Below are 23344 nucleotides of genomic sequence, written 5' to 3'. Positions count from 1 at the left end.
CCATAATCAGCCATGTTCACAAATTCAAAGCCACTCATTTGGAGCTCACTTTCTCCTTCCTCAAGTCCACAAATCGGCACTAGGATCTCACCGTCACCTAGCACTACAGCAATCCCTCCCTTCCATGGGATCTTCATCTTTTGGTATAGAGAAGAGGGAATAGCCCTAATAGGATGAAGCCATGCCCTTCCTAAGAGAAGGTTATAGTTGGGAGTGATGTCTATGACATGAAATTCCACAATTGTCTCCATTGGACCAATCTTGCAAGGAGCTTTGAAGGCACCCATAACCTTCCTTGAAGTGTTGTTATATGCCCTAACGGTCAAAGGAGAGGACATGATTGTCTCCGCATCTAGTCCAAAGGTAAGAACAGTCCTAAGAGGGCATACATTCAAAGTAGATCCATTATCAATCAAAACCATTGGAACATTGGAGCCCATGCATTCAATGGTAATTTGTAAAGGCCTAGTGTGAGTGGCTCCTTCAGGAGGAAGTTCCTCATTGGAAAAGGCGAGAAGAGGATGAGATGAGGCATCAACTCCCATGAGAAATAGTACTTCTTATGATGTAGTTTCTATGGGCACCTTCTTCCCATTCAAAGCATCCAAGAGAGCACTGCAATACTTATGAGAAGCCATAAGCAAACCCCATACCGATACATGAGCTTGAGTTTTCATCAATTGAGTCAAAATTCGATCTTCTTCCTCTTTCTGTTCTTTCCTTTTAGGTTTCGTGGATTTAGACCCTTCTCTTATGTCCCTTACAAGATGATCCTTCTCCAAAAAGGATGGTTTGTAGTGTTTCCCACTCCTAGTAATGTTGGCCACATTATCCTCCATGACTGTTTTCTTCAGCTTAGTCATTCCTTTGGGAAGTATTCCCCATATAGCCACTACATTCTTTAGAATATCATCCTTCTTTTCCCATATTCCTTGGACTTCCACGGCATTAACCTCCATAGTTTCTATCAATTTTGAGCAATCCCATTTGATCTCATCTATTTGCACCCAATTCTGATATGGAGGAGAATCTCTATGATAATCAGGCAGAGGGTTCTTCCAAATGCTAGGCATGGTGATGATATTGGGGTTTGGGAGGGTTCCATTTTCTATGAGGTCTTGTATTTCATGTTTAAGGTGGAAGAAATTGTCGATTTTATGGCCAGATTTCTGGTGGTAGTGACAATACTCATTGAGGTTCCAAGTAGAAGGCAAGGGATTAGGCATAGGTGTGGGATTTAGAGGCTTGATGAATCCTTTGGGAAGTCAAATTTTCATATGCTTAGGCAAGAGTCATTCCTAGGTCGGAAATTCTTGGTGGGCTTTCATTGTGAAGCTTGGGTAGGCTAAGGTTTTTTGAGGTATGTTGGCACTTACATTCACCGAATTGGGTGCCTTAGAGGTAGTTTCTCCTCCTCCATATGTCTTCTTGATTGGAAGTTTGCTCTCACCCTTCTTCAATTGTTCATTGTTGATAGCACCTCTATCCTAGTTCCACAATCACATAACTTGCCAAAGGAACTAATAGGTGATGACAAGAGCCTACTTTATATGCTGGAAGCAAATTGTTGATAATCATGTTGATTTGATCTTTCTCATTTGGCCTATTTACCATCCTAGATGCCTTTCCCTTCCACCTCATCAAATACTCGGAGAATGTTTTGCCTATTCCTTGCTTAGTGGTCTCCAAATCTCATAAAGTCACATCAATCATAGTACTAAAGAAGAATTAATCCACAAACAACTCTACTAGCTCATTTAACACCTTAGTCTTGCTAGGATCCAAACTATAGTACCATTTAGATGCACCTCCCGTGAGTGAGAGGAAATGCATGCAAAGTTTGCTTCTTATCTAACCCCTTCATTTCAGCAATGCTTAGGTACCCCTTCATTTAGGGTTAGCCTCTTATATTTGAGAACAACTTTTCTTTTATTGTCTTAGGGTATGACATAACTTTAAGGTCATCCTTCCATTTTTATATCTTTTATTTGTCCTTTAGAATTAGGTGATCATAAGATATATGACTAAACAAACAAGAGATATAAAAATGGCATCCTTATTGATAGGGTCTAGGATCTCTCTAAGTGTGTGTAAGCTTCTTAAGGCTAAAGGGATAGATAAATAGGTCACTCACAACTAGGGGGTCATGATTCTAATCGAGGGCCTAAGTGGACCTCTAGGAATTGGTGGCAAACCTTTAACGTACTCAAAACCCATCATAGCAATGACACTAATTATGAGTTGGTGGGATGAACTTCGAAAGACCTAGGCACAAATGGAGCCTTCTATCTTCCCACTCATCACCAACCGAGGTAAAGGGATAATAGAACCAAGTGAATGTGTGTGCAAACAAGTGTTGCATACGCCTTTATTAAGGTTAAGACATAGGACACATAAGAATTAAACTCAATCCTTAGTGGAGTCGCCACTATGGACACAACAGGGAGTTGCCACTTAGTTTTTGCAATGGTCTAGGAATCATATATATAGCGTCCTCTTGAGGAAGGACCTTTTTTTTATCTTACTACGAGAGATATGGGTTTGGAGTTAAGGTCCGATCTTGGGAAGGTGTTAGTCACCCAAAACAGCCCAACCTTAAGGTTGGCTTCTTCTCATTATGTCTTATGTTTTAACCCTATTAAATGCACATTTAATATTGTATCTATACTCACACACACACTAACATTCATCTAGGCATACAACATGACATCAATCATCCCTAACCATACATCCATCATGCTTGTCACCCATCATAAACCCTAGCATACATCTAATCATGCATATCATCACATCATATACCCTAACATTTATTTAGCATGGCATCTCTTAACATTCATCTAACATACATGTCGAACCAACCCAGCATCCATCTAGCATGGTATGGCATAAACCCTAACATGTTACTATCATCATATCTCATCCAAGATAGAAGCATGTATCATTGAATCAAGATGGGAATAGGCAACAAAAAAATCATGTCATCATATCATATTCAAGGCAAAACTACAGGCATTAAAAGATTCAGGAAAACATGTGATTAAGCATAACTCTTCCAAACAAACATGGTCAAGTCTATCATTAAACAAAAACATATTCAAAGATGCATGTTCATATGAATGCATGACTTACCTTACCTACCTTGTAGCAACTCAACACCTATGGCATTATGCATGAACGTGTGAATGCGTGCTCATGGTATCTAAACAAGAAAACACAAGATAAATCCTAATTCTAGCATGTGAAAGGCAAACAAACAATTAAACATGTGAAATAGAAGCTTAAAAGAATAAATACACAAAAATGGTCTAAATAGAAGTATTACATGTGAAAACAGAAACAAGAACAAATGAAATAAAATTAGGGTTTCTAGGTAGGATCATGCACACGCATGAACAAGCCTATGCACATAGCCAAGAATATGTGCACGTGGGCTTCAGCCCAAAAACTCTAGCAACACAACAAACAAGGGAGAACTTCAAAGCACTAAATCTAACATTCTAACATGCTTTAAAACATTCAACTACGTAATCCTAGATTAAATAAACATATAAAGCATAAAAACAAATAAATAAACAAGATTAAAGGCAGAAAAAAGAGAGAAAAGAGTTTTGAAATCAATACCTCAAAAAAAAAGCTCCTAGGCTTGATTTTTTACCATTTCCCACAATCAAATCTATTCACAATTAACAAAAAGAGTGATTAGTAATCTTAAACTCGAAGATCAAGGCCAGAAAAGGCCCTAATCAAAAGAAAATTTGACTTAAGGATGTTTTGTGAAAAACTCCCTCTATGATTCACTATTTCTAGTGAACCTTAGTGTTTTCTCGTAGGATTTCTGTGTGTCTTGAAAAGGTATCATGTACAGCTATTTATATTGAGAAAATAAAGGTTTGGAATGACTTCTAGACGATGTGGGATTCGTTTCAAACCTCAACATTAATGTAGAAAAATTTCCTTATTTATGTTTTTGGAATCCTCCATGCATGCACAAGATCGTGCTTGCGTGCTCATGATCATGGCTGCGCACGCAGGTTGATTCCTGCATGCACATGCCAAGGTTCATTTGGTTTCACTTTTTCCAAAATAGATTTATTTACTCACTAAAATTTATATGTTCCATTTTAACATTTCTCAAGTCAATTTAGCATCTGATTGGGCCTTAAACAACATTGGGTCTTAGAATTATTGCATTATTGGGCAATAGGGGCCCGAGTAGTAAGGGGTATAAAATGCGGTGTCTACAATTGCTTGTGTGGATTATGAGCTTCCTTTAAGGGGCTTAGATTACTAAGACTGTTATTACTAGATTTTAGCTTCGGGTGTGGCTGTGGTACAAACTGTTACTGCTAGAATTCAACATCAGGTATGGCTGGATAGTGCAGACTGTTACTATTGAAGTTCAGCATTAGTTCCAACAAGGTGCAGATTGTTACTACTAGAGTTCACTTAAAGTGTGGCTATGTTACATACTGTTACTATCGAAATTTTGCATCAGGTACAGTTGGATAGTGCAGGTTGTTATTGCTGGAGATCAGCATCTGGTGCAGCTAGGCAGTGGAGGCCACTACTTCTAAAATTTGGCATCAGTTACAACTATGGAGTGCTGACTTTGTGCTACTAGATGTCTAATATGTTGAGTTCCGTACTAATAGATGTTTAGCAACTTAGGAGGCATGGTGATTCTTCATTTATGGTTGACTCCCTAGTGGAGGCGCAAGAATGACAAGGGGCATTTTTTTGTCACTGTAGGGGACTTGGGCTAGGTGATCGGCACCGACCCTCCAAACTTAGTCCCAAACTTGTAAGCCAAGAATAACCCCAGAGGATTTGGGGTGGCCTGCATTTTGTTGGGATGGGCCTGGCCCAACAACAAGTATATATGGATCCAAAGAGCGATACTCGGTGAACTCGTTAAGTGTTCGATCACATCTCGGCCCAATGTTAACCATTCAGACATTATGAGATTAAAGTAAAAGTAGAGAATTTTGGTGACTAAAGCTTCGATAGTCACTGAACACTAGGAGTGCTTTTAGGAGGTCCTTGCCGACTATTGGGCATCTGGAACAAGTTTCAAGAGAATCCTCAGAAGATGTGACAATTCCTTTGGATTTTGAGTGAAAGTGGGATTGCATGAAACTTAGTGAAAAGCTAATGATTTGAACCCCACTACTCATTTAAGAAGAAGAGGAAGAAAGAAAAAAAAGGGGGGAGAGGAAAACAGGCTGAGAAAGGAGACAGAGAAAAAGGTAAGCTCTACAATAAAGAGAAGAATTGGGCTAGCAACCACACAAGAGCTCGTAGTTAGGCAATTTAGGCTTCACTTGAGGCTAGCCTGTAGGACTGTGAGGAATCACACCAACAAATAGATTTGGAGCCCAAATTCACTCTCTTGCTTATCTACTTTAGCAAGATTAAAGCACCACAATCGGCGCCGTCTGTGGGAATCCTACTCAATTAATGGCTTTAAGCTGGCTCTGTTGGGGAAATCATTTGAGGGCTTCCTTAAGGGGTCGTAGGAGGTTGGAAAGGGAGCGTAGAGGAGAACAGCAACACATGCAAGAGGGGCATCAGACTAGACATGACTTGAATGAAGGATCTTCACAAAAGGAGCGAACTATGTCTTACATCCCTAATCGCTCTCGTCTCAACGAATGAGAAAGAGAGCTAGCGAATTTTTGAAAGCAAGTTAAGGACTTGGAGATTGAGCTGAGCGGTCAACGGCGTACAAGGGACCAAGAAGACTCGTCTGATGATCCTGATTACACCAGAGGAGAGTCATCTTGGGGCAGTGGTTCACGACTATTGAGGGATAGATCTCGTGAAACTAGGAGACATCATCATGAATCTCCCTATCATGATAGGCACGAGCACCATGATGCTGCGTTGGATGCCATAAGTAGGGCAGTGAGGAAAGTTGCCCGTTCACCCTTCACCAACAAAATTGAGCAAACGAAAATGTCGAGACAATTCACCTGACCACTATTCACCATTTATGATGAAAAAACCGACCTGGTAGAGCATGTAAGTCACTATATTCAAATGATGTCGCTCTATTCCCAAAATGATGGTCTAATGTGTAAGGTGTTCCTGTCCAATCTTGGACTGACGACTATGAGGTGATTTAACGATTTAAAGAAAGGGTCTATTCAAAACTTCGAGGAGTTGATGCAGGCGTTCAGGGCATGATTTATAACGTGTAGTAAAGTTCCTCAGTCGATAGGTGCCTTATTATCCATGAGGATGAGAACTGAGGAAACCTTCCGATTTTATGTGAATAGGTATTAAGAGCTATACAATGAGATAGAAGAGGGGAATGGGCGGGCAAACACTAGCACCTTCCGACTTGGTCTCCTTGAGGAGTTAGAGTTGAAGGATTCTTTGACCATGCGGCCTCTTGAGAACATGCATCAATTTATGAGGATTGAAGAGTATAAGAGGTTAGAAGACAATCGAATACAAGGCAAAGGTAAAGCTCTGGCTTCTTCACAATACCATAAAGCGTATCGGCCTGAGGTTTCAACAAAGAGCTAGGAGGGAGCCAAGGGCCCCCGGTGTGGGCTTGACACAGCGCACTAAAGGGAGTTAATGTGACGTTCAAGGAGCTTGTCTATAAGATCCTTGAGCGCATTAAGAATGAACCTTATTTCCAATGGTTGGGGAAGATAGGTGGGGACCCGGCACGAAGGAATCAAAGCTTATATTGTACTTATCATAGAGAAAAAGGTCATACTACCGAGCAGTGCTGCGTGTTGAAGGATCACTTGGAGCAACTTGTAAAAGCAGGGCATTTCAAGGAATTTTTGGTTGGCCAAGAAAGGATAAGCGTAGGCTAGGGATTGAGACATCGAAGTGACCATCCACTTCCCCCTCCCTTGGTTTTATTGAGGATATTCATGCAACCTCTATAGGAGTAAGTTTGAGCAATCAAAGGGGCATATTGAGTGTAGTAACGCTACCTGAAGCAGACGTTACATACTAACCTAAGAAGAGGCCTAGGAGGATCGATCACTTTTGGTGAAGTAGATTTGGAAGGAACGTCCCAGCCACATGATGATGCCTTGGTGGTGGCTTCTCGGATTGGCGGATTCCTGGTAGAGAGAGTCATGGTAGATCAAGGGAGTGGAGCTGAGATCATGTACCCCGATCTATATAAGGGGCTGGGGTTGAAGCCCGAGGATTTGAGTAGATATGACCATGGTTTTAAAAACTGGTACGGTGAAAGAACCGGAATAAGGAGTGTTTACCAGTTTTATGGTTCGACCGGGGTCCAACTGGTGGTCGAACCGATAATGTCATAAATAATAAATAAATAATTATTAATTATAAAAATAAATAAATAATTTTATAACTAATCATTTTAACTAAAAAATTAAATAATAGTAAAACATTAAATATTAACTTACCAACTTTTGGACACCACTTAACAAAATTCAACCAGAAAAAAAAAAACCATAAAAAGGTCAAGTGTAAGAATTACAAACCATTTTTAGTTACTCTTTAATTTGTCAAATCACAAAAAGTAAGTCACCAATGGATAACAATATCATTGCCCACTTGATATTTTTTTCCCACTTATCCTACATTTACACGTTTATATCACACCCACCACACATCTTGAAAATCTACTTCATCCACACCAAGCCACACGTTTTAGTCTAACTTTCAAACAACATATCTGAACTTATTCTTTCGTATTCTACTTTTTGCTAAACTTTCATTTCCCTTTTCAATATTATCTCCCTCTTTGTGTCTTTCTCATCAATATGGGTATGTGCAAGTGCAACTGTGCAAGAGCAGCAAACAAAGACTGATGTGGACTGTTCAAATCATTGTAAATTTGCTTGGTTTTTGGGCTCCTTCCTCGACACAAAGATAGGAGATTTGATGTTTTTGGGGCCACTGTTGGTGTCTTAGGCTTCACCACTTCAGGCTTGAGAACATCTTCAAAAGAAAAAATCTCTCCTCTCAACTCTGAAACAAAATCTCTCTTTCTCTCTCTCTCTCTCTCTCTCTTAAAAAAAAAACAGCATCTGAAGTTTTAATGAAGAACTACTAAAAACCAGTTTAACAGTACTAGTTTTTGGTTTTAACGGTTTTTCTTCTATTTTCGGTTTTTAACAATAATCAGACCGAATTAATGCCCGGTTTTCCTTCTATTTTCGGTTGTACCAGCCGGTCCAGTCCGAATTTTAAAACCATGGATATGACACCTCGCTTGTAGGGTTTGATGGGAGAGTCGTGACTCTCGGGGGTTATAAAACTCCCAATGGTGACTGAAGGAAAAGAAGTGGAAGTAAATTTTATTGTGGTAAACGCCTTTTCGCCATACACGGTGATTTTAGGGTGTCCTTGGATTCATGCTATGGGGGCAGTACAATCTACACTACATTAGAAGATCAAGTTCCCTGCTAAAGATGGAGTCGCTGTAGATTAGGCCAATTAAAAAGTAGCAAGGCAATGCTTGGTGGCAGCAATAACCCATGAGATTGAACAGAAGGAACAAGTTGACTAGGAGCAGTTATAACAATTTAGAGACTTAAAGTCTTACTTAGCAAGTCCACCTATTTTATCTCGACCTGAGCCCAAAGAGGTTTTATATATGTATTTGGCAGTATCCAACCATGCCATTAGTTCGGTGTTGATTAGACAACAGAAGGGGATCCAGAGATCGGTATATTATCTCAGCAAAACGTTGGTAGATGCAGAGACTCAATATTTGCTATTGGAGAAAATGGCATTGGCATTGGTGCATGCTACGAGGAAACTACCACATTATTTCCAAGCTCATAAAGTATGGGTATTGACCAAGTACCCCCTACAATCACTTTTGAGGAAGTCGGATTTCATTAGGAGGATAGCAAAATGGGGAACAAGACTAGGAACATTTAATGTACGATATGTTAGGGACATATTTTATGTAATTGGCTAATCCTTTGACAAAAAGCACTTTACTTGTAATTGGGTAGATCTAAGATATGTTTAGTACTTCAAGAAACAAGTGTTCAAGTTTAGTATTAAAGCCATGCAAATCTGACCAAGAAACAAGTGAAGAATGTGCTGCTCATTAAAGCTCGACAGAAGTCTCAACAGAATCCTTTCTATTGAGAATTACTGCTGAAGCTCGACACAAGCTGTATCTGTCAAGAATTACGAAATCAGGTTTTCCAGATCTGATTACACCCATATCCTTGAGTATTTTTGTAGGGCTTCTTTTCTCACAACCCTGAACATATATAAAGATTATTTTAAGAGCCATCACAAGGTGATGCAAAGTGATAATACATGCATATTGTGACCGAAGGCAAAAATTGCTCTAGTTCACTATATTCTCTCTTTAGAAGCTACTGCGTCTTATTCCAAGGGTTTTGTGACCAAGGAGCTTCCTAATCTTAATTGTTGATGAACTGAAGAACTTTACAGCCAACATCTTCCTCAAGTTGGTGTGTTAGTCACATACTAGGATCTGTGCATCATTGGTTAGTCACGTACTGGGATTCGTGCATTGAATGGAGAGATTACCGCTACAATACAAGTCCAATTGGGTATTAGGGAAAGGGCTCAACTGTAGGTTGGTATTGGGTACTAGGATTCCTTTTACTTGTAATTGCTTGATAATAGTGGATTCTCGAGAGTGGTGACTTTAAATTCACCCGGTGGGGTTTTGCCTCAATGGTTTTTCCAATTTGTAAACAAATCACCCATGTCAAATTTATATTCCGCTGCATTTAGTTTAGTTGGTGATTTGTTTGTGTGACCACACCATTGCATTTTAAATTGATTTAATTAATTAACTTGGATAATTAATTGATTAATTTTCCAAAGGGGTCAATCCAATTTTGCCCTATCAAGTGGTATCAGAACGAGCACACTCTGATTAGGTTTAATCTTTACTGTGTGATTCATTGACCCCTATTTGTCATGGATGGAGGTCAATTTTTTATTATACCTCCTTTATTTGATAGCACTAACAATGCATACTGGATAGTACGCAAGAGAGCTTTCTTACAGTCTTTAGATAAAAAAGGTGTGGTAAACTGTGGAGATTGCCTGGATTAAGTCAAAGGAAGTGTCGACAGATTGGGATAGGGCCAAGATCAAAGCGGCAAACTTCAATAGTAAAGCATTGAATGCCCTATTCAGTGCGATGACCAATGAGGAGTTCAAGAATCCTCAACTGAAACTGCTATGGAAGTGTGGACCATTCTTCAGACTACCTATGAAGGAAGCAAAGCCGTCAATAATTCTAAGCTCCAAAGGCTTACTACAAGATTTGAGGAGATCAAGATGGAGGAGGATGAGTCATTCGATGAGCTTTATGCCAAGCTGAAGGACATAGTCAACTCAACATTTAATCTTGGAGAATAGATTCTCAAACCTAAGATTGTGAGAAAGGTGCTTAGATTTCTACTTGAGAGATTCCATGCCAAGATCACTGTCATTGAAGAATCAAAGAACATTGACAAAATTCCTTTAATTGAGCTGGTTGGCAACTTGTAAACCTATGAATTGGGTTTGACTAGAATTGGACAAGGAAGCGAAAGTAAGAGCATGGCACTGAAGGCCATATGCAATGAGGCTGATGAGTCTTCAAATGATGAAAATTTCAAGATGAAGTCCTACATCACTACGCAGTTCAAGAAGTTCATGAAGAATGCCAATGCGAAAGGATTTGATAAGGACTGTAAGCAATCTAGTTCTTCTTAATTCAAAAGCCAAGATAGAGGAAAGAAGGATGCTAAGGATGGCGGTCAGTACACTATTCCCTTTAGACCAAAGTGCTTCGGATGTCAAGGTTTTGGACACATGAAACAAGAATGTCTAACATATCTCAAGTCAATTGGGAAAAGCAAGGCTCTTACTGTTACCTTGAGTGACACCGAGCCTGAGAATCATGAATAACTGTATAGGCTGGCCACCAAGAAGCTGAGTGATGTGAAGCTAGATCGAGAGGAGCTTTCTACAAAGGTTGATGATGCAAATCAAACCATTGGAGTTTTGCGGTTCGAGAACAACATCCTTGTTGAAAGGACAAAGAAGCTTGAAGCAAAATTGTTCCAAGTTAGAGCTCAATTGGAGAAGACTTCTAGTGCAAAGCTCGATGAGATGCTTAGCTTTCAGAAAGCTGCTTCTGACAAAACCGATTTGGGGTATGATTTCTCTTATCCTAATATTGCCTTCTCTAATACAACTGTGTTTATCTCATCTGCTGATAATGTTAATTCTGAGAATAATGAATTTAAAACTGAAATAGCTAGTAAGAACATAGATAAAGGCAAATCTATTTTAGGAGCACCCTCTAAAGTTGAAAAGAAAGAGACTAGAAACCCTAAGACTAAGAAAGTAAATAGCAAAAAGTCTCAATCGAAGAAGCCGCATTTCTGTCATCACTATGGAGCTTCAGGGCATTCTTGTCCAAATTGCTATAAGTGATTAGCCACTCAACAAAGCAATAATATGCTCTCGTCTGGAAACCAAAATCAGTTTCCATCCTCTATTGCACCTTTGGGAGATCTTTTTAAGGCCCTCATATTTCTTTCAAATTTGAATGGTTTCAATTCTTCCCCTTCACCTCCAGATCAAAGGTTCTCGCAAAGGAAAGGTTGTTCCAAAGTGTGGAAGGAAAAAGGCTCAAAGTGATTCAGTCACTTTTTCTCTCCCTCCCCTTATGGTTATGCATTACTTGTCTGTTTTGCTTTCCTATTTTGAGTTAGTCTAGTTTTATGCTTTGTGTGTTTCTTTATATTTTTGTTTGGTTGTTTTTCAATTTTTGTTTATTTTGCTTTTCATAAAAATTTAAAGAATCAAAAAATAAAAAAAATACAAAAAACAATGTGTGTTTGTGTGTATTGGTACTTGTGTACCTTGGATGGCCATTGAAACAAAATTTTCTAAACTTTGTATTTTTTATAGCGTAGATGAGCATCTCAATACACAATTAAGCAAGTGAACTTTGTGGCTCGTGTTTGTGATGAGTACGATTAAGTAATCTCTTATACTTAACACTCATATCACTCTTTTTGACGGGAAGGACTAGAAAATCCTAAGAGAAAGGCATAAATAACCATTTTACCCTAAAACCCACTAATTATGTATAACATCTATTGTAGATACTTGATTTTGCACCCATGATTTAATCAAGGAAGATGACTGGAATGATCATCCATGTACCCCAAAAATCATGATTGCATTACATACATCAATTTGTTCTTGCATTACATGCATCAATTCATTCATTGCATATCATAAAAATGAGCTTGAGGTTCTAACAGTCACGATGGTATGTCCGATTCCCAAATCGGACTGTCGGATTGAAAGATATCGCATGATCAAGTTTACACGGTCTGCATGCATTGTATGGGGTGAATCTAATCACATGTGATTAATTGAAATCAATTTTGATTGGTTAATGATTAAAATAATTAAATGAATTTATGTGATTGATGAAATATTTTTCTTAAAGTGAGATTTGTTGCATGGGATTAAAACAAATAAGCTGATAATATTTAAAGACTATGGATTATTAGGCTTCTGGGATAATTATATTCAAAATAATTATTTTAAAAGTCATAGTTATCACTTTGGATGAGGTTTATCATGAAAATAACTTTGAAATTCGTCCAAATACAGTCTTAGAGTTGGAAAACATTTCAAAAACGTGCTAATCAAGTAGCAGATTTTAGATTCACGTTCTAAGGAACTTTTGGCATAGTAAAACTCAAAATTTGGACTAGGCTATTTCTGAAAAAGTTGTAGAGAATCGAATTTCCCTTCAGCTATCACAATTTTAGCTTAATCCGAATTTGGAGTAAAGAGATATGTTTAAAATACAAAACTGGTTCTGATTAGAAAAATTAGCTTACTCTTATCCAAATTTCATTTTTTTTTAAAGATTTTCCCCCATACGTTTTTTCTGATTTTTTTCAGCATTCCAACCTCTATAAATAGGGGATGCCTCTTAAAATTTAGGGGATTCTTTTTACGCTCAAGGAGGGATCCCTCTTGACACTTTTCACCCTCTAGAGAGAGAAACACTTTTTTACGCTATGAGAGGCACGCTCTTTTAGACTCTCCAATTGCTCAAATTTGCTGATCCCCTCTTTGAAATTAGGGTTTTTTGGTTTCAAAGATGATTGAATAAATTTCTTTGAACCCTAAAATATCCTCTCAAGAACTAGAAGTGTTCCATGCAAGAGGTTGTTTTCAATCACCCTTTTCCTTTTCTTTATGTTTTTCTCTTTATGATGATGCATGTTTTTCTTTATCCATAACATGAATTGTTAATGATTGTTTTGTTTAAAGTATGATCTTGATTTTTTATATATAGTTGTTATGATCTCTTTCTTAATTTCAATAATCTGCATATAACCAATTCTTTTTCTAAATTAAAAACAGATCTGCATCTTTCTTAGATGTAGATCTGAATTTTTCTTAATCAAAAAATAGACCTGCATCTTTCTTAGATGCAGATCTAGATTTTTCTTAATTAAAAAACAGATCTGCATCTTTCTTGATATAGATTTGAATTTTTCTCAATCAAAAACGAATCTGCATCTTTCTTAGATGTAGATTTGGATTTTTTTTTCTTCAAACAAAAATGGATCTACATCTTCCATAAATGCAGATCTGAATTTTTCTCAAATTAAAAATTGATTTGTATTTTTCTTAGATATAGATTTGATTTTAAAAAAAATATGCAAATTTTAAAACCAAGAAAAAGATTATGCATGATTGTGTTTATGTTTGCTTTGTTTGGTTCATATAGCATAAATTTATGTTATGAATGAAATTCTCTTCCAAAAAAAAAAATCTTTTTCATATTTTTTGAACATGTAAAAAATAGATCGGATTTTTTTTTTGTTATCAAAAACCATTTTTCTTATCATCACAAAACAAATTTGATCTTTTACAAAACTGCAAATTTTTTTTTTAATTTCCCAATAATAGATCTCGCATTTTTAAACGAACAAAAATCAGTTTTTTTTTTTACTAAAACAGATTTGAAATTTTTTAAAACAAAGAAGAGGATTCATTCATAAATAAATTTGTGTGATTTAGTTTTGTTCATATATGCAACATGTCATTCATAGCATGCATAAAAAGGCACATTGGTCACAAGAGTTTAGAAGACCAAACTTTGTCTAGGCGGAATGAGTGCCTAACACCTTCCCATTCCGTAACATAGCCTCCAAATTTAGTGTCTTTGGATAGGTGCTAGGCTTTATCTTTGTTTTTATTTTTGGGTAGATTGTAACTAAGACAAAAATCCATGTATTTTTGGTAGTTTATAACTAGAACCCAAAGCCATGTAATTTTCTGTTTATCAAATATATACCTTTTTATTCAATCAATGATAGAGGAACAATTAAGTCATGTATTTTGTATTTAGTTTTTCTTATTTTTTTGTATAAAAAAAATAAGTGGCGACTCCACACCACTTACCCAAAAAGAGAGGTGCCTTGAATAAGCACCCAAAAATCTCTTTTTTGAGAGCCACCTTTGCGGTCTCTCACATCTATGTCCTTCGGCATAGCAAAATTGTGATGTTTAAGCTTACATAAATGGGTATTTCTTTTCTCTCTCTTATATGTCCATGCATGCTATGCTCAAAAAGAAAAATATGCAAAGAAAAACAAAAGTAAAAAAGAATCAAAATGCTTTTAAATATGATTACAAGCGTGTTTTTAGGAGATGTGAGAGTTATAGGATGTACCTTGAAGGTGATAGTCCCCATCAAGCAGTTATGATTGTGTGTAAGTGAAATTGATTTTCTCATATCTCAAATCATCATAATATGAGACATTTATGCACTCTTGCTATGTTTTCACACACCACACGCAAATTCTTTACTACTTTTGATACATGTGCAAGTACAATGTAATTTGGCCATCACAAGGAATACATGTGTTAATATATGCTAACTAAACTGTCTTAACTTGTTTTTGAAATATAAAATTGGTTAGACTTGTTTAGTGTGTGTGTGTGTGTGTGTGTGTGTGTGTGTGTGTTTTGGATCTATGAATGCTTTGCATATATGTTGAAAGATGTTTTGAGAGCTTAATATGTTGATTGGATCTATGTTTGAGTAGCTTGCTTGTTGCATTCATCTCTACGTGTTTTTCCATTCTTTGAAAAACTCTTATTCTTCAAGCTCGACAGCTTCTAGACAGATCCTCGATAGATTCCTTTCTTTCAAGCCTTTTTTCTTCTTTTCTCGATAGATCTTGACAGAATCTCGATCCATCGAGATTTCTGGATTTCTCCTCGATAGATTCTCAACAGCTTCTTCGATCTATCGAGCCAAATTTTTGAGCTCTTTGTCTGCCCGATAGCTTCTTGACAGATTCTCGATCCATCAAGGTGATTTTGCCGTCGACAGATCCTCGACACCATCTCGATAGATTCATTTCTATCGAGATTTAGTGCTCGACAGATCTCGATAGATACCTCGATCCATCGAGCTATGTTTTATAATTAAAACTGAGGCACATATCAGATCTCACTTTTCTCATTCTCTCTCGACAGAAAATTCATTTCTATCACTCCAAACACTTTTCTTTTACTCCTATCTCTCTACCTACATGGTTTTCGGCCTAGATCAAGCCTTAATCACTTGGTATGTGTTCTTGAAGCCTCATTTTACATGCATTCATGCATTTTGGAACTAGGTTTTGGGGTTTTTGAAACTTCTTGGGATTTTTGAGATTTTTGTGAAATTTTTGGGTTGGGTGTTGTTGATTTGATGTTATATGCTCATGCATTGCATTCTAATTGCATTTACCAATGTTTCATGCATTTTAGATGTGTGATTGATTATTTTTGATTGTGTGCTGGTAGGTTTGGATTGGGTTTATACCTATGATACTTTTATATTTTACACATCACATGTTCATGCATTTTTCATGCATACGTCTTTTCCTTTCCATTCTTTGTTTCTGAGTTGTGATTGTGTTTAGTTCTCTCTCTCTCTTTCTCTCTCTCTCTCTCTCTCTCTCTCTCTCTCTCTCTCAGATAAACTACATCATGGCACTCAAAGAGCGTAAATCTACTTCGGCTCAAAATCTTCTTGGTTCCGGGTCTTCTTCTTCTGATTCCATTCCCCCTTTTCATGTTCGGTTCCGTGATGAGAAGGCCTGAAAGAACTTCTTGGAGAACTTTCAGAAACGTGGTGTTCATCTAGAGCGCCAGGTTATCCTATCGGACTTTTTTGACACTCCTCTCCCCTCTGTCATTCAGACTCGAGGTTGAGAATCTCTACTTGAGAGACCCATGAGGTGTCCCATCGTGTTTATATTGGAGTTTTACTCCAATATACATGGTATCGATACCTCTGTACCTTGTTTTTCCACTACATTTCGAGGTACACGTATCGTAGTTACCCAGGAACTTATATCTAAGGTACTACACGTTCCAAGGGTAGTGCATCTTGACTACCCTGGCTGTGAGTGTCTTCAGACTGTGTCCAGAGACGAGCTTCTGTCTTACTTTTGTGAGACACCTTCCATATGGGGTGGTAAGCAAAACACCCCATGCTCAGGCTTTGCCAAAGGCCCGAGGTTCCTTAACATGGTGATGACATTTACTCTTACTCCATTGTCTCACTATAACTCTATCACTAAGCCTCGTGCTTATTTTCTTCTGTCTCTTCTTGAGGATCTTTTTATAGACTTCCCTTCTCACTTCATCACATCTATCATCGATGTGTATCAGGATACGGTGACTTGTGATAAGCTCATCTTTCCTTCTGCTATCACGCAGATCCTCAGACACTTCTCCATCCCCATTCCTGATTCTCCTTACTTCACCACCATGGGTGCCATCAGCGCCAGTTTTGTTTGGCGGAACAAGGCCCAGCTTCAACTAAAGTGGCCACGTGTGGAGATGGATGTTCCTGCTGTTAGGATTAGTGCCTTTAAATCCTCTTGTATGATGCTATGTATGTTATTATGTATGACATTATGTATGACTTAATGTTGTGATTAATAAAATTGTTTTATTATTATCTAAAATAATGGTAACATGAATATTTAGACATTATCATATAGTTCATGAGATGCATAGTATATGATTTATGTGATTTAGTCGCAAAAGATATAAGTCACAAGTTCTTTGTAACTCAGAATTTTAGTTCATAGTCGGTGATGAAATTGGGAGTTTCATCTGCGAAGACTATAACATATCAACTAAGATGATTTGTCTTGATCATGGAAGTGGAGACTTCTAGTTGATATGTTTTAAGAGTTAAGACATAATGAGCTGGACCGCCGTGAGATTTGTTATTCTCCTAACGGCTGTTAAATGAATAATAAATCTCACGACTTCTATTTACATGAACTCTTAATCCTGAGAAGATAATGGACCTGATCATGAAGTGTAAGTTGCTTTGATATATCATGAGTGAGATCTAAAATAACGGTTAAAACTTCAGTATGTTGGGCAGCCACATTTAGTGTTCATGGAACATATATTCTCAAGATGGAATTCATAATCTCTTAACGGAGATATAAAATATTCCCTTGAGATAAGTTTAATGGGTTCGGTTATTCAGAGAGTTAGGCCTAACCACTTTAGTAAGAAATTACTAAAGTATATATATTTATGAAATTGGATTTCATAAATATATGATGAATAACTTAAAAGGATTAAACCGGGTACTCAAGTATTAAGATGTAGTAATTCACAAAGTGGCAGTCTATATTAACGACTTTGTATTACTACGAATATTTTATGAAGGGGTTGCATGTACAATAAAGTCTTGGGATATAATTTATTAATAAGGTCTAGAGTGCAATTATATTTATATAGTGGTATTAAATATAATTAATGGCAACTTTGAACTTGTCAAGAGTTGACAGAAAAGCCCAAGGACCATTGGAGCTAGTGTCTTATTTGTTTCCTTTTGGTCTCACTCCAAGCCACATATTAGAGCCTAATTGGAAAGGCCCAAAAAGCTAGCCTAATTAGATAATCAGTTATAAATAGAGAAACATACAGAATTAACTAACTAACAAGTTTTATGAAATATTTTGTATGTGAGTGTTAGACACTCTTTCATTCTCCCTTGAACAAAAACTGATTGAGAGACCACACACCTTGGGCGATAGTGGAATTGGAGTGAAGATTAAAAGTGTTCTCAAGAACTTATGATCTTTGGTTTTCAAATTCACCACACCAAGGTACACTCTCTTGATTCTATATTCTGAAATTTACATAGTGCATCTTATCAATTATGAATGAAGTAGGTCCATTTATTTTCCGCTACGTATGTTTTGTATGCGATACAAACATGTATATTTCCTTCACCTGTGGCTTCTACTGCTCCTCCCTCTTCATCGGCTCCTTCCACCTCTATTCCTTCTTCTTCGGCAGCTGATGTGACCTTAGAGGCCATCATGGCGCAGCTTCAGCGGATGGAGGCTGACTTTGGTGGACGTCTTGACTATCTTATAGATGAGATGTGTCAGACTAACACCCAAGTTGGTCGCATTGCCCGCAGACAGTCTCGCCTTGGCAGTTTCGGTCCCTCTCCATCTCCTTCTCTAGAGGCTTCAGCGGATGAGGACGGTGATGCTGGTGATGATGAGGATAATGATGCTAGCTCTTCCAGTGATGATGAGATGACGACCTCTCGGTGACTTACCCTTTGTCACTCGTGACAAAAAGCGGAAGTAGTTTTGGATGAAAGTAGTCTTGTACTTAGGGGGAGAGTTAGTATAGGACTTTTTTGTTAGGGGGTGTGTGTATATCTTTTTAAGGGATGTAGTGAGATTTACATGTACTTTTCTTTTCTTTCTTTACATTAGCCTATTGTATACTGGTCTTGTGACCATTTATTGACATACATTGTACTTTATTTGTGTTGTTTCTTTTCTCTCTTTATACACATGTTTCTTTATGTATGTAATCTTTATTTCTGTTACACACAAGATGCCTTAATGAGTTTTGTTTAAGTGTTTCAAAATGACAGGTTGTAAAAGTCTACCATGCCATGAACTCTTTTCTTGCAAAGTTTTTCAAGAGTTTATGTTAGGGTTAGATTTATTTTGTAATTCAACAAGTGGTTATGAGTTTAGTGATTTATGGCTTCTCTCATGATTCATTTGTTTGTTGTGTTTTATCATGGATTGTCAAAGGGGGAGATTGTTAGGGACATATTTTATGTAATTGGCTAATCTTTTGACAAAACGCACTTTATTTGTAATTGAGTAGATCTAGGATGGGTTTAGTACTTCAAGAAACAAGTGTTTAAGTTTAGTATTGAAGCCATGCAAATCTGACCAAGAAATAAGTGAAGAATGTGCTACTTATTAAAGCTCGACAGAAGTCTCAACAGAATCCTTTCTATTGAGAATTACTACTAAAGCTCAACAGAAGCTCGACACAAGCTGTATCTATCGAGAATTACAAAATTAGGTTTTCCAGATTTGATTACATGCATATCCTTGAGTATTTGTGTAGGGTTTCTTTTCTTACAGCCCTAGACATATATAAGGATTATTTTAAAAGTCGTCACAAGCGATAGGCCAAGAATGTATTGACCCTTTATGGTGAATTAACCAATTAATTAGCCAAGTTAATTAATTAAGTTAATTAACATGCAATATGCATGGTAGCACAAACAAATCATAAAACAACTAAATGCAGCAGAGAATAAATTTGACACGGTGATTTGTTTATGAATGGGGAAGACTTCCAAGGCAAAAGGAGTAGAGAATTCTTGAGATATACCTAATATAGTGCAAAAGGAATCCATGTATGAGTTCTCAAATTCTTTACCGTGATCACTTCAAATTCGATCAATCTTTAAGCTCTTCTCATTCTACAATCTTGTGCACAAGGTTTCAATGTGCTCAGGAGCATCTGACTTGGATCTTAGAAAAATGACCCAAGTGTACCTGGTGAAGTCATTTACCACAACTATGATGTATCTCTTTCCACCAAGAGACTCAGTTCTGGTTGGACCCATGAGATCCAGATGTAATAGCTCCAATGGTCTAGATGTAGTAGATGTCTGAGTATCTGGATCTGGATGTTTAGCTTTTGTTTGTTTCCCAAGCTGACACGGTCCACACACAACATTGTTCACTCTACTGAGCTTTGGTATCTCCAAAACTAATTCATGCTTAGATACAATTGAAAGATGTTTGTAACTAGCATGTCCCATCCTCTGGTGCCATAGATCTTCATTTGGCAAACGAATGCTATTGCACACAATATTAGCATCAGGAACCAATTAATAACAATTGTCTAGAGTGCGAACACCACTTATGAGTTTCTTTCCAGACTCATTCAACACAAGACATTTCCCCTTTGAGAATAGCACCATAAAGACTTGATCACATATCTGACTTATGCTCAACAAGTTCATTCTCAAACCTTCTATATATAGCACATATGCAAAGTTCTTCAGTTCATCCACACGATGAAGATCAAGAAGCTCCTTGGTTACAAAATCCTACGGCGTACAAACACAGCAGCTTCTTTAAGAGAAAGATGAACTAGGGCAAATTTCTCCAGTCACAATATGCTTGCATAAAACCTTTGCATCAAGTGAGACAGCCCTTAAAATAATCCTTATGTATGTTTAGGGTTGTGATAAAAGAAAGCCTAAACAAATACACATGGATATGGGTGAAATCAAATATGAAAAACTGATTTTCGTAATTCTCGATAGATACAGCTGTTGAGCTTATCTGTCAAGATTCACATTTTAAATCTCGATAGATACATCTGTCAAGATATTTGTCGAGCTTTAAAATACAACACTTCTTCACTTGATTTTTGGACTTGTTCAATGTTAGGATTAGTGCCCTTAAATCCTATTATATGATGCTATGTATGATATTATGTATGACATTATGTATGACATGATGTATGACTTAATATTGTGATTGATAAAGTTATTTTATTATTATCTAAAATAATGGTAACATGAATATGGGACATTATCGCATTGTATGTGATTTATGTAAAAAGTCACAGAAGATGTAAATCACAAGTTCTTTGTAAACTCAGAATTTATAGTTCGTAGTCGGTGATGAAATTGTGCATTTCATCTGCGAAGACTATAACGTATCAACTAAGATGATTTGTCTTGATCATAGAAGTGGAGACTTCTAGTTGATATGTTGATATGTTTTAAGAGTTAAGACATATTGAACAGGACTGCTGTGAGATTTATTATTCTCCTAACGACTGTCAAATGAATAATAAATCTCACGACTTCTATTTGCATGAACTCTTAATCCTGAGAAAATAATGGACCTGATCATGAAGTGTAGGTTGCTTTGATATATCAGGAGTGAGATCTGAAGTGACGGTGAAAACCTCAGTATGTTGGCAGCCACATTTAGTGTTGATGGAACATATATTCTCAAGATGGAATTCATAGTCTCTTGATGGAGATATAAAATATTCCCTTAAGATAAGTTTAATGGTTTCAGTTATTCAGAGAGTTAGGCCTAACCACTTTAGTAAGAAATTACTAAAGTATATATTTATGAAATTGGATTTCATAAATATATAATGAATAACTTTAAAGAATTAAACCGGGTACTCAAGGATAAGATGTAGTAATTTACAAAGTGGCAGTCTACATTTATGACTTTGTGTTACTACGAATATTTTATGAAGGGGTTACGTGTATAATAAAGTCTTGAGATATAATTTATTAATAAGGCCTAGAGTGCAATTACATTTATATAGTGGTATTAAATATAATTAATGGTAACTTTGGACTTGTCAAGAGTTGACGGAAAAGCCCAAGGCCCATTGGAGCTAGTGTCTTATTGGTCCCTTTTGGTCCCACTCCAAGCCACATACTAAAGCCCAATTGGAAAGGCCCAATAGGCCAGCCCAATTAGATAATCAGTTAGTTATAAAGGGAGAAACATACCGAATTTTTATTAGAAGAGATTAGAAAAGAAATAAGAAACGGTGTGTGAAAGAGTGTGAGACACACTTTCATTCTCCCTTTGAAAAACTGATTAAGAGACCACACATCTTGGGCGTAAAGTGGAATTGGAGTGAAGATTAAAAGTGTTCCCAAGTGCTTCTAATCTTTATTTTGAATTTCTCCACACCAAGGTACGCTATCTTGTTCTTAAATTCTGAAATTTACATTGTGCACGTTATCAATCATGAATGAAATAAATCCTAGTTCGTTGCTTCCGCTGTGGGTTTTGTATGAGGTACAAAACCAGAATTTTTCCTTCATTCAATACTTGAACTTGAACTCTTGTTCCTTGAAGTATTAAACACATCATATATCTACCTAATTACAAGTAAAGTGTGTTTTGTCAAAAGATTTGCCAATTCTAAATGACATATGTTCTTAACATGGTTTACATATTTCCTAACAATCTCCCCCCCCCCTTTAGCAATCCGTGACAAAACCACAACAAACAAATGAGCATATGAGAGAAGTCATAAATCACTTAACTCATAGTCACTTGTTGAATACAATAAAATCTATCCTAACACAAACTCTTGAAAAACTTTGCAAGAAGAGAGTTCTTAGCATGGAAGACTTTGACAACCTGTATTTCTGAAACACTTTAAACAAAACTCATCATGGCATCTTAGTCTGAAACATAATTAAAAGATTACATACAATAGATAAGAAGCATGTGCATAAAGAGAGAAAAGAAACAACACATGAAGTGATAGGTTAAAGAATATAATAACAACCTCATCATATATATATATATATATATATCAAATAAATGCAAGGTTTGCTATCACAGAATGGTCACAAGACCAATATACAAGAACAATATACCTAGAAGATAAAGAAAAAGAAAAGATACAAAAAGTCCTTACTACATCCCTCATAAAAATAAACACTTCCCCTAACAAAAATATCTCCTATACTAACTCTCCCCCTAAGTACATGATTACTCTCATACCCAAAACTACTTCCCTTTTTTGTCACGAATGACAAAGGGTAAGTCACTGAGAAGCGGTCATCTCATCGTCACTGGAAGAGCTAGCATCCTCTTCAGATGTAGCATCATCATCACTACCGGAGCCATCATCATCGCCCTCATCCTCTAAAGTCTATGGAGATGGAGATGGAGACGCGGTGAAGCCACCCATGACATCCTATCATTGTGCGATACAACCAACATGGGTGTTCGCCTGACACAACTTATCACTGAGAGTGTCAAGGCGAGCATCCATGCGCTCAAGCTGAGCCATGATGGCCTCAAGAGTCACACCACCCACGGAAGAAGAAGGAACGAAGGTAGATGGAGCGAAAGAGACTAGAGGAGCCGCCGTTTCTGTCCGTGGTCGCTTCGGTCGAAGTTGGGCCTCACTCCATCTAACAGACGCACCGCTAGTGGCA

The sequence above is a fragment of the Castanea sativa genome, chromosome 8 (genome assembly GCF_040712315.1).
Source record: "Castanea sativa cultivar Marrone di Chiusa Pesio chromosome 8, ASM4071231v1".
NCBI lineage: Eukaryota > Viridiplantae > Streptophyta > Magnoliopsida > Fagales > Fagaceae > Castanea > Castanea sativa.
Note: the sequence above shows the minus strand (reverse complement) of the source record.